The sequence below is a fragment of the Cupressus sempervirens genome, chromosome 8, assembly GCF_028749045.1.
Source record: "Cupressus sempervirens isolate cs-2001-9-10 chromosome 8, ASM2874904v1, whole genome shotgun sequence".
Taxonomy (NCBI): Eukaryota; Viridiplantae; Streptophyta; class Pinopsida; order Cupressales; family Cupressaceae; genus Cupressus; species Cupressus sempervirens.
In genome coordinates, this window is record NC_143125.1 from 235231521 (window position 1) to 235243956 (window position 12436).

Genomic DNA, 12436 nt, shown 5'->3' on the forward strand with positions numbered 1-12436 from the left:
CCTTTTTAATAAAACCTTGTGGAACAACACAAATTCATTGTTTAGACACCAGCAAATTTTACCTACTTGACTTGGTAGACTCGGGAAATAAATATTAACAAGATAGTTATTTTATTCATGCTTCTTAGTAGCATTCTTTGATGGTCTACAACTTCAATTGGTGAAAGCTAGTACTTTGGCAGATATGAAATGAGAATTCAACATACAAACATCGTTGGCATTCTATGATGCTCCACAACTCATTGGAATTCCTTCTAGCATATATATGTGTCATCAATGAAGTAATATGGATAATTTATGTAACAAGTTTGTGAAGTAGATAGTATTTCTATTTTTGATTGGCAAATTACTTTTTCATCTCAACTCCTTAATTTTTGTGAAGAGCTCATTTTTATTTTTCAAAACTTACATATCAAGAGTTTTTCCATCAAAGTACTTAAGACTTTTTCAAAATTCTATAGTCACTGAGTATTTTTTGTTCAGTCTGAGTTAGATAATTAATTATATTAATTATGTTAAATGAGAACTAAACTAAATCTAATGTGGATGCAATAGTTGGCATAGTTTGTTAATTTCTTAACATGTCAAGTTCTTTAATTTGTTGAAAATATTGGTTATACAATTAGTACTTATGGTTGTTAAGAAATAGATTAATCTTAGTCCATTAAGTGCTATTATATTGCATATTCATATAGTCTTTTATACATCATGCTTAAAAGTTCACAACTAAATAACTAACCACAATAAATGGAAGACACGAACTTTGGTGCTTGGCCCCTTTTCTCTTTTCTTTTTCAACAAAATCAATTTACATTTTCACACAAAGCAAAGAAGGGGATCACACAAACCCCATAGTATATCTTATTTAGTTTTGCATATTATTTATGATAAGTAAAATTAAATAATATAATATAAATATTATTTATTTAAATATAATAAGTAGAGAAACTTCATGATACTTATTTTCTCTTTTATCCATATGTTTTAGTAGACATGGAACTAGTTTGATTTCCATAATTACAATTGCATTCTAAGTAGTTTAAGTCATGTTTGATCATAAATCAATATGGTTCTTATAATTGATTGACATTTTATAATTTTGATTTTTTCCTCAAAACATGGAGTTGTTTCTATATATTTAGATCAAACTTAGCTTATATGAATTTTAAATTGGCCTTTAATATTTCAGAAATATTGTTGGAAGAGAACTCATCTTCCTTAAAGCTAAACATCAAATTTTACTTCAATTAGATATTCATAAAAACTAAATGTTGCTACTTCCCACTTAGATTACAACACCCCATTTAATGTAAAACGAGAATGTAAATTGAATCCTTCATGTGTTGATCAATCTTGTGTTTGGTGGGTGTAGTGGGTGTTTTGCCAGAGACAAATAATATTTCCTAGAGAGGAAATTCCAGATTTTGAGATGGGATTTCAGATCCTTCTATCAGTGCCAGCCTACCAAAGGTGAGGTTTTCTTTCTACTTTTTCTAACAACATCTTTAAATTTTTTTGATCATGAAAAATATTGGTATATTGTGATCAATGTATGGATTATTCATGTTGAGTTATGATCACTCACTAGTAGTGAAAAAATATTAATATTTTGCGATCAATGTAGCATTTAGTTACTATTATTAAAAAAAATTAATATGTTGAGTTCAAAAATGTAGATGATTCAAGAAAATTTTGTAAATGTGTTATTCAGAACTTCCAGATACTTAAAATATATGATGCATCTATTTTTCAGTCAACAATTAAATGTATTATGCTTAAAATTGGACGTATCAATTGTATATTGAACATTTAATCATTTGAAACATGTAATGAATTTCATGTGTTAACATTGCATTATTGTTTATATTCAGATGGATCTCGTGGGTGGATACTATGATGTAGGGGACCATATCAAATTTGGTTTCCCCGGAGCATTCACAATCACCATGTTGAGCTAGAGTGTGATTGAGTATAGACACAAGTATGAAGGCATTAGAGAGCTTGACCACATGACAAAATTGATCTAGTGAGGAACAAACTACATGTTGAAGACCTTCAATGCCTCTGCTATCCAAAAAATAGATGTCATATATTCACGGGCCATTCTCTTTCTCTTCCCTTTATAACATCCAATCCAATCACATGGACTACTTTTTGTCTCATCTCAAATAGTTTAATTTATTGTATAAAACTCTTCCAAGTGAGCTCTTTCCTTTAGAACCATCCTATTGAATCTCACATTCACACTATGATGGTTGCTCACTGCGATGGTTGCTCAACCATTCAATTTTAACATTAATTTGTATTTAGAAAATGTACATCATCCTTAAATCTATGGCCGAAGAATTTTTTTATACTAAAATGCTATTAAAAATTTGAATTTTTTTTTTCATCTTCTTATTTCTCCATTGGTTAGTAGCAAGTTTTCTCACAGTCTATTTATTTTCCCAAAACCTTGCTTAGACATTTTTTTAAACTAAAATAACTATAGGTGTTGTATCATATGGCTCCAAATGTCATTATGCATATTCTATTTTCTTTATTATATACCTTGATAGTACACAAAAAATTTATGTAACTAGCAATCATACCTTGGGGGTATGATAGGTATGCCCAAGAGAGATATTTAACATCAATTAAGGTCTATTTTTTAATGCTAGAGAGAAGCAATCCATAAATAAATGATCAAATAAGATTATTGTAAAATTAATAGAATGGTTGAGAGGAAAGGCATGGGAAGAGTCAATCTGTGATGTCTTAAACTATAATAACAGATGTTATACAGAGAAGCAAGAAAGGTATTGGATGAAATCGGTATTTGAATATTGAAACTCAATTGCTAGTATTGGGCATGGTTGGTCACATATTTAGTTGTTATAAAATTTGCTTGCTTTTATGATGTTGCTTCATTTTGGTAGTGCAACCCTTCCACTCTTCTTAATTTCTTGATTTTCCTATGATACCCAAATTGAATCTTTTCAATGCACTGCTCAATTCTCATCTACCTCTTTCTTTTCCATAATCTATCTAGCATCTATCAATGGCATGGTATGCCATACATTAATCCATTTGTCAATTAAAAATTGGCTAGTTAGATATATATACTACACAGGAAAATAGAGTGAGATTAAATCTAGTGAGATAAGTCTAGTGAGATTAAAACAGGGACCTCTTCTTGATTTAAAAATTCAATAATAACACCCAATGAAGATTGAATCTCAATAACAAGGACAATACCACAACTTAACTTTCGTAGCTACAAATACAAGCCTCAAACTAGTCAAATTTGTTCAACTACTCAACTTGAAATAGAGCACAAGAAGCTATCATTTCAACCTAAGCCACAATAAATCCATTTGAAACTAAGCCACACCAACTAAAATCTCAAACTATAAAAGCATCTTCCAAGAGGAGAAGAGCTGACATATTTAACTATTCCTAAAGTAAATATCCATTCCATGTTTATTAACTACTAAATGTTTATCATGAAATAGAGCACTTGAGTCATCCTAAAGATCATATGGAAATCCACAATACTAATACCTATCTTGGTATAGGTGAACCAAATTACAACTTATGTGGGTCATGTGCTCATCTAACTTCTCTTGCATGACAACCTTCTTCCACAATAGCTCCACTTCATATTACTTTGTCAGGCCCCTTGAGCTCCATGAAACCTATCTCAAATGCTATTTTTTGAGAAAATTGATTGAAGAAAATATGTGTGAGGAGATTGACCCCACAAAAGTGGAGGAGTAAAAAAATGCTATTGGTCTATGAGCATTCAGCAAATGGGTCTTCGAGTAAGTGGTTGTTCCCAACAAAATAGAAAGTCCAAAATTAGAAGAAAACTGCCATGTCTTCTTAACATTGGACCAACGATACAATGTTGCCATACAAACTGCTTAGGGTCTGACCTATCTGCAATAGGGAGCCAATCATGCACTTAACATATTAGATTTCAATAATTTCAAAAGTATAACTTAGCATATTAGATTTCAATAATTTGGAAACAATAGTTTAAGCTACATAACTTAGCAAATGAAGTTTGTGCATTGACACCAATCATGCTATACTGAAGAGCTAAAAATCATATTAGAAATAAAAGATCTTAACAAAAATAAAACTTGCATTGGTAATATAGCATGAGCTTACCCTAGATTTTGGACTGTATTGTTTCTTGACAAAGTAGAAATAGAAGAATTGGAAGGACTCCCATGAGAAGAGAGGAGAGAGCAGAGTTCAGAGAAATAATCCAAACTATTTTCAAAATTCATAAATTTAAAATAAATCCACATGCAATTGAAATGCTAGAACCAAATGAATTTAAAATAAATCCACATGCAGTTGAAATGCTAGAACCAAATGGAGGGCACAAGAAACTATTCCATAGTTGCAATGATCCCAAGTGACTTGAACCTGCAACTTGTCAAGATCATTAACTTGAACCTACGACCTCTCAAGATCATTGATTAAGTTGTAATTTCAATTTAGTAGCATTATTTTTCTTTATTCTTTGTTCAAAACATGATATCTTATAGTGTCATGTATTATTTTCTTCTTGGTTTTTTTGTCATTGTGTTGTTGTTGTTCTTTAGTACATATTAAGGTCACAACTATTACTACACATTGTTCTTTAATGTTTCTATCAAAGAACCCCATTTTATATTTTTTCAAGTATATATGAGATTTAAATCTTCATTTCATTGAATGTAACCCTTGAATTGAATATGGTGGTGGTGATTTCTCTACGTGTAGGTGGGACAAGCAATCAATGGTTCATCAACTCCTGATGACCATTATTGTTGGATGCGGCCTGAAGATATGACCTACCCATGTCCCGTGCTTCGAACCACTGATGGCCCTAACTTGGCTAGTGAGATGGCTACTGCATCTATTGTATTCAAGGATGACAGGGTCTACTCAAAGAAGCTAGTGAGAGGTGTCGAACTTCTATACGAATTTGCAAGAGACAGTGGCAAGAGGAGCCATTATAGTCCTACAACCCCCCACATTCATCATTTTTACAATTTGATAGGATATTTTGATGAGTATGTGTGGGGTGCAACATGGTTATACTTTTCCATAGGGAACACCACTTACCTCCACCTAGCTACCTTTTGGTCAATGGCCGAACATGCAGGAGCCTTTTCAAAGGGGCTATCTTCTAGTGTGTTAAGTTGAGACAATAAGCTACTAGGTGCCCAACTAGGTACTAGAGTTCTAATTTATTTGTCATTTTTATGTTAAAAAAAAGAAAATAATGTTTTTTCTTTTGCTTAAAGTATGCATATTAGTTGCTTATTTTCAATTAAGAAATGATCGTTTTATTAAATTTTTCAATGTTTTTAGTTTCCAAAGTTTGGAATAAGTTATTCAATTATGAAGTTGCACTTTTTTTTGGAATAAGTTATTCAATTGTGAAGTTACACTTTTTTTAAGTGTGACTTGGCATTTTATATTTAGTAATGCAATAATATGTATTGATATTATGGATTTTACTATATTATGATTTTTAATATTTAATTAATTATTATAATAGTAATTTGTAATTTTATTCTCTTATATATATTTATATGTACTCAAATACTATACTTATTACTTTATACAATATCTTCATAGAAATAGATAAGATAAATTATATGTTTTTGTTATATTTGTTTATTGTTAAGTGTTCATTTTATAATTTCATGTTGTTAAATAAAACTTGCTTATTCAAAATTGAATCATTTAGTTAAATATCACCATTAAAATCTTGTGTAATTAATCATTAAATATCTCACATAATTTATTTTTCAATTGAATCATGTGTAGTTCCCAACATAAGATTTTTTTAAGAGACCTCTATTTATTTAAAATATACTCTTTTGTTTCTTTTTTCTGAATAATAGTTAGACAATCAATGTCCCTTTTAAAAAATGTCTCCTCGATCTAATATATCATTAAGATCTTCTTTATTCTTTGGTAATGCATTTTCCAACTATTACATCATTCTTACTTTTGTCACACATCATCCCTCCCTATTAATACGTCATGCAATCAAATCTCCACTCTTAAAAGTTATGGATCTTCTCACTCATAATTTCTTTACTTTGTATTATTAAGTTCTCTCCAATGCTTAATCAAATCAGCTTGAACATCTAGCACATATTGAGTTTTTCTTTTCCTTTCTCTACTTTATAATTGTTAATTTTGTTTCTATCAATGACATAAGTTTTTATCATGACACCATATTGTGCTTAGGTATGTGACATTCGGCTAGTACAATTTTCTTTCTCTTCTTGCAATATAGAGTTAAAAAATGAACATGTACTCAACAAGCATAGGACTTTGAGGAGTATTGAATTCCACCGCCAAGAAAATGGTTCATTGCTAGAAAGCATGGACTAAAAGGTTGCAATTAAGCTCCTCAAGCACATAACCATTGATTTATATGATTCCTAGATAGTCATTTTTCCTCTTTCTTCTCATGCAATCGAGTAGAGTTTGGATATCTGAGAAGGTTATACCTTGTATAAATCTTGTTAATCATTGACCAATGAGAATAAAATAAAAATTGATTAGCAGTTTCTTGAGTAACTCCCTCCACTATAAGGATAGGCAGGGAAAATACATCATCCATAGACTCTGACCTTCTCATTCTACAAATGAGGTGAACAAGGGAGCCAATGTCATTGGGTAATGCAAACAAAAAACTAACATTCAGAAAATGTGTGTGTAGTTTCAGATAATCACAGTAAAACAATAGTTGTAAATGACATTATGAAAAGAGATAAGCTTATAGCTAAATGGCATTAGGAAAAGAGATAAGCTTATAGCTATAGAGATATCCTTGGTTGTTGAAGCGTATGCACACAAACAAGTGCATTTAGAATATACTATGACTAGAAATGACATATAATGTACACTTTTTGTTTTGACATCTCCCTCGAACCATAACCCATTAGCATTCATTCAATGATGAATTGCATGGGCTGCTTAGCTTCCTCTAGTGTTTCTAGGTTTTGGGTACATACCAGATATTTTTTATGATTAGATTTTAAAACTTTTTATTATTTTTGGGTAGGAATTGTATTTTATTTCTGCTCTTTTTTTTACAATTTTCTTCTTTATATGACTTGATGATGCTTGTGATAAGTTTTGCTAACGAGGTTGAGGATTTTGCTCGAGCCAGGCTACCCATACAAGGACATGTTGGCAAGCTATCACAAGCAAACTGACATTTTTATGTGTTCTTACCTGCCCATATTCGAAATGTTCAATAGAACTAAAGGTGAACTTCTACTACCTCTTTTATTTTTTTAACTCAAGGCTTGTGATTAATATACCTTCTATTCTAATAACTTATTTCTTATATGCAGGTGGTTTGATCCAATTGAACCATGGAAATTCACAACCCCTATAGTATGTTGTGAATGCTTCTTTTCTAGCATAAGTATACAATGATTATCTTTATACTGTAGGTATCCCTAGTTTTTAATTAGCTCTAACTACTTTTCTAGTCTGTTGTGAATGTTAATTTTCTACCATTTGATTATCTTAATACTGTAGGTATTCCTAGTTTTGATTGTGGTCCAAATTATATTTCGAGAGAAATACTATAGAGCTTTTCTAGATTTTAGGTATAAGCTGACGTGTTTTATAATATTAGACAACACTGATCATGTTAAATTTTATTTCCATGAATGAGGGTCTTTAGCTAAAAAAAAAATTGTTTGCAGGTGGACTACATCTTAGGTCAAAATCCTAAATCAATGAGTTATGTTGTGGGGTATGGGGAGCACTTCCCAAGACAATTGCATCATCGCACTGCATCCATCCCTATGGATAATGTGAAATACTCTTGTACGAGAAGGTACAAGTGGAGAGATAGCACGAATCCCAATCCACATGTAATCACAGGGGCCATGGTCGCAGGTCTTGATAAATATGATCATTTTAATGACACTCGATATAATTATATTCAGACTGAACCAACAATTGCCAGAGATGTTGGCCTGGTTGCAGCCTTGGTTGCTCTTTTAGGAGGGGACAATTTAAAGGTTGATAAGAGTACACTCTTTTCTACACTTCCTCCCAGGTTTCCTTTATCTCCCCCACCCCCTCCACCATGGAATCCTTAAATGTATTTGTTATCTTAAGAATATTCCTAGATGTTCCTAGGAATTAGCTCATTCCTTCTTGTAAATTGAGATTTCAATAAAGATGGATAAATTATTTTGTAAGTATTTATATTTCCAGATTCTACCAAATCACAAGAAGCATTTGTACTTAGTATTATTTTGCATGTAGTCTGCATGAAAAGGATGAATCATAATGAGTAGGAAAAATGAAAAAAATATCAAAGATTGTAAGGAACACACATGTAAATATCATTAGACTTTATTCCAACCGAAAAATCAAAAAATTTATACAGTTATTGAATGGTATTTTTTTTGACATGTTTTAGCAAATCTACTAAGTACTAAGTTAAACTTAAAAGTTCTTTGAATCAAATAATAGGAATTCAATCAGTTTCTCTTAGTTTTGATCTTTGCTTAAATGGATGTCTATTACTGCTAGTTTCTTTGCATAACGTCTATCATGTTTAGAAAATAGAATCTTTTCAATATTATTTTTATACACCAGTTTAGAACTATAAACTACATTTTTTACTGATTAATGTTGAGAGAGACAATTTTGTCAAATAAATTTTTATAGATATTGTCTAATCTAACAAAACATTGAAGAGAACAACTTTAGATAAAAAAGAAAAGAAAATGAATCACAATAGAAATCCACTCTAGTTAACATTCTCTTTTATAAAACAAGGATCTCTACAATGCACTTTATCAAACTCAAAAGCTTTTTTTATGTTGCGACATTTGGCAAACATATGATCTACAAGGGAAAGTCACTACAATGCACTTTATCAAAACTCAAAAGTTTTTTTTATGTTGCCACATTTGGCATACATATCTACAAGGGAAAGTCACAACTACATTAGGCAATAATTTATTTTCAATTATTTTTTAAGACTAGAATAATCTCTTCCAAAGCTCCAAGTTTGCCATCAACTAGCTAAATGCTAACATAGGCTAATGAGAAAATGTACACCCACCAATTTGATATACTTAAAGTTTTTAGGGACATATTTTTGTGCATATTTGGTACTAAAAAGTTCCAATTTTGGTACAAATAGGTAGTATGACAAGAAAGATATGCCTTGTAATTTCATTTAGTAGGTCTCTAAAGAATAATATTGTTTTAGTAGAGCTTTTTTATACACTTGATCTTTTGGATATTGCCTTATAAAACTATTGCCTTGTTAAACTATCTTTTGGCTAAGGTACTTACAACATTTGCAATCATATTACATAGAGAGATTGAAGGGTTACAATGCATTACCTCATAAAAATAAACCTTATATAATCAGCATTGTTTTTTGATAGATTTTTTTTCTTCAAAGGTATATGAGATATTTTATGATAGGTACATAAATGAATTTTTTATCTCTTGGAAAATCTTATCATAGGAAAGCACTTCAAAGTAAAACATGGAAACTTAAGGAAATGCTACCCAAAAATATTTTTAAGCCGATAGGCTTATATGTGGGAGCTTTGCTCCTAGTTTTTACATTTTTTGTCGAAAAATTGTCAACCTCAATCATTAAAATTTATTTTCGGCGAATTACAACTATTTTCTGACTATTTGATTTGTTTCCCATATTTCTATCTATTTCTTTCTATTCTTGTGCCACATAAATTATAGAAATAAATTAAATTATGGAAATAAATTCATTCTATCTTTTTTGGTTTCTATTTCTGTTGGATTTGCTTCATTAAATAAATAAATTAATAATTCCTTTGTTGTTTACCTCAATCATATTTTGGGTATAAATGCAACAACACAAGAGAAGGTGTCATAGAGAAGCAATTTTTCATATGTTCAAGGATACAACAAAAGTAATATGGGCTCTATATTCCTCAAATTTGTCAATAAGAATATCCAGGTGGAGAAGGTAACTGCTCATTTTTTTTTTATATTTCTTAATTAATAGTATGTTGAAATTAATGTAGAGGATTTTTTATTAAATGCAGAGGGAGAAATAGGGAAGGTGCAATATAGAGTGGTTTCAAGGTCGTTGATAGTAGTTTTCTTGCTTCAACAGATTGGTTAGATTTGGTAACCATAGTGCATGCATAAATCTTTAAGATATACTCTATAGTGTGTCATTGTTGCATTCCATCAGCTTGTATATTTGAAAATATAGGATATAGTTGAGATTTTAATTTATCACAATGTAGATGATTCATTCCAGAGAGATCACTCATTCCTCATTTCTGCTCTACTACTCTATTATCTTTTTAGAGGCTTGCATCTTACTTGTTTTGATTAGTAGGGCAATTTATTATTTATACTTCAAAATATGATTGTACTGTAAAGCCAATTTATGAGTTAACTATACAATATATAAGATGTTAGAGCTCTACAATTGAATTTCTACGTAAGAAAATGGATCGCCCTAGCTTTTTAAAAATTTTGATCTAAAAACCATGACTTCAATCCAAGATCAAGAAAAAATTAAATTTGATCTTAGAGTGAAGTCATACTATTTAGATCAGATTTAAAATGAAAATGGATTACATCAACTTTGGATTAGTGAGTTTCTTTCACAATTGTTATAATTTTTTTAAAAGTTTAGCCATTATGTATGAAGATTTTAATAGGTTGTAAGAAAGTACAATTGGCGCATAATATTTCATATTTTTACAAGTAGTTATAAAAACTCATTGAAAAAAAATTATTGGTAATGAATGATATAAATAATTACTATCGATAGTTACAATTGTTTTTAAAAATACACATTTAGAATTATTAATTTTTTTATTTTTTATTTTATAGTTTTATAAATTAAATTTAAGAAGAATACAAATACTTCTTAAACATGTAAAAATTATAGTAAGATTTAATTAATTTTTTTATTGAAATGTTTCTATTTATTATTTAGTAACTCAAATTTAAAAAGAAAAAGAAAATCTAAAACATATGAAAAAGTATAGAAAGTTTCTATTAAAATCTAGATTATACATAAAAGCTATTTGTGGGTCAATAATTTTTTAATAAAAATATTACAATAAAAATATTAAATATGAAAAAATAAAATTAAAAAACTAACATGTATAAAATTATAGAAAGATTATATTAAAATCTAGATTTTATTATTTAAACGTGCATTTTAAAAATATACATATCTATTTATAAAATTATTAATGTTCTATTTTCTATTTAGAAATTTTAATTTTTAAATATGTAAAAATATATATATTAAAATTAAGAATTAAAATAACTAAAAATGAAAAAAAAAAATTGGTGAACTAAGATTTCAAGATGTTTTATTAAAACTAATGTGTCAAATTGTAAGGTATTACATTCTTTTAAGGGATCACTTATTTATTATGAATAGAATACATGTATAAATTCATTCTTCTCATTCAAACGTATAGAAAAATATTGCACTTATTTACCATTGATTAAATTGATTTTTATCTATGCAGAATACATTACTTGTCTTACAAAACAACTATATAGATTTTACTATCTTATTATTCTAAAATTGAATATTTATATACATTACAAAACTAAATATATTTTTGAAAACATCTTAAATACCTTGATTCTCCATTTCCAAATGTTAATATATCAACAATTTTTACAATTCAACTATCACTTAGAATTTTTTATATTAAGCAAAACTTTCTTACTCTTCATCTATTTTAAGGAATTAGATTTCAAAACTATGCATTACACTAAACATATCACCTCTATCGACTTCTTGTTGCATGTATGAAAACGTACAACTGCTAGTTATTGTCTAATGGCAAGTTACTAGAGATATATGTTTCTTAGCTCATTAGATGACAACCCATGTCCTATTCATCAACATCATTGTTACTAGATAGTGAGTTTCTTTTTACAATTCAAAGATGATTATGGTTAGTGATTAGAGTTCTAACCATGAGAATGTATGCATCTTTGTATATTTTTTCATATAATATTTTTTTTAAAAACTCATCCATCTATGGTTTCTATATAAAGAAATTGTATGATACACTTATAGAACTATTGAATAAACTATGAATATTATTGTAAGATTTGTTATTGAATTATATCTATATATTATTATCTTTCCAACCCCTATAAGAAGTTTAATAATATTATAATAATATTGCGATAAAGATGGATAAATTATTTTGTAAGTATTTATATTTCTTGATTCTACCAAATCACGAGAAGTAGTCGTACTTAGTATTATTTTGCTTGTAGTCTGCACGAAAAGGATGAATCACAATAAGCATGGAAAATGAAAGAAATATCAAAGATTGTAAGGAACACACATGTAAATATCATTAGACTTCATTCCAACCAAAAATCAAAACTTTTATATAGTTATTGA

General features: G+C 29.1%; 1 pseudogene; it reads left to right on the top strand.

The window, feature by feature from the left end:
* LOC149542363 (endoglucanase 25-like) overlaps nt 1-8123 on the top strand; it is a 64034-nt pseudogene extending 55911 nt beyond the window's left edge.
* Nucleotides 8124-12436: the final 4313 nt, after the last annotated feature.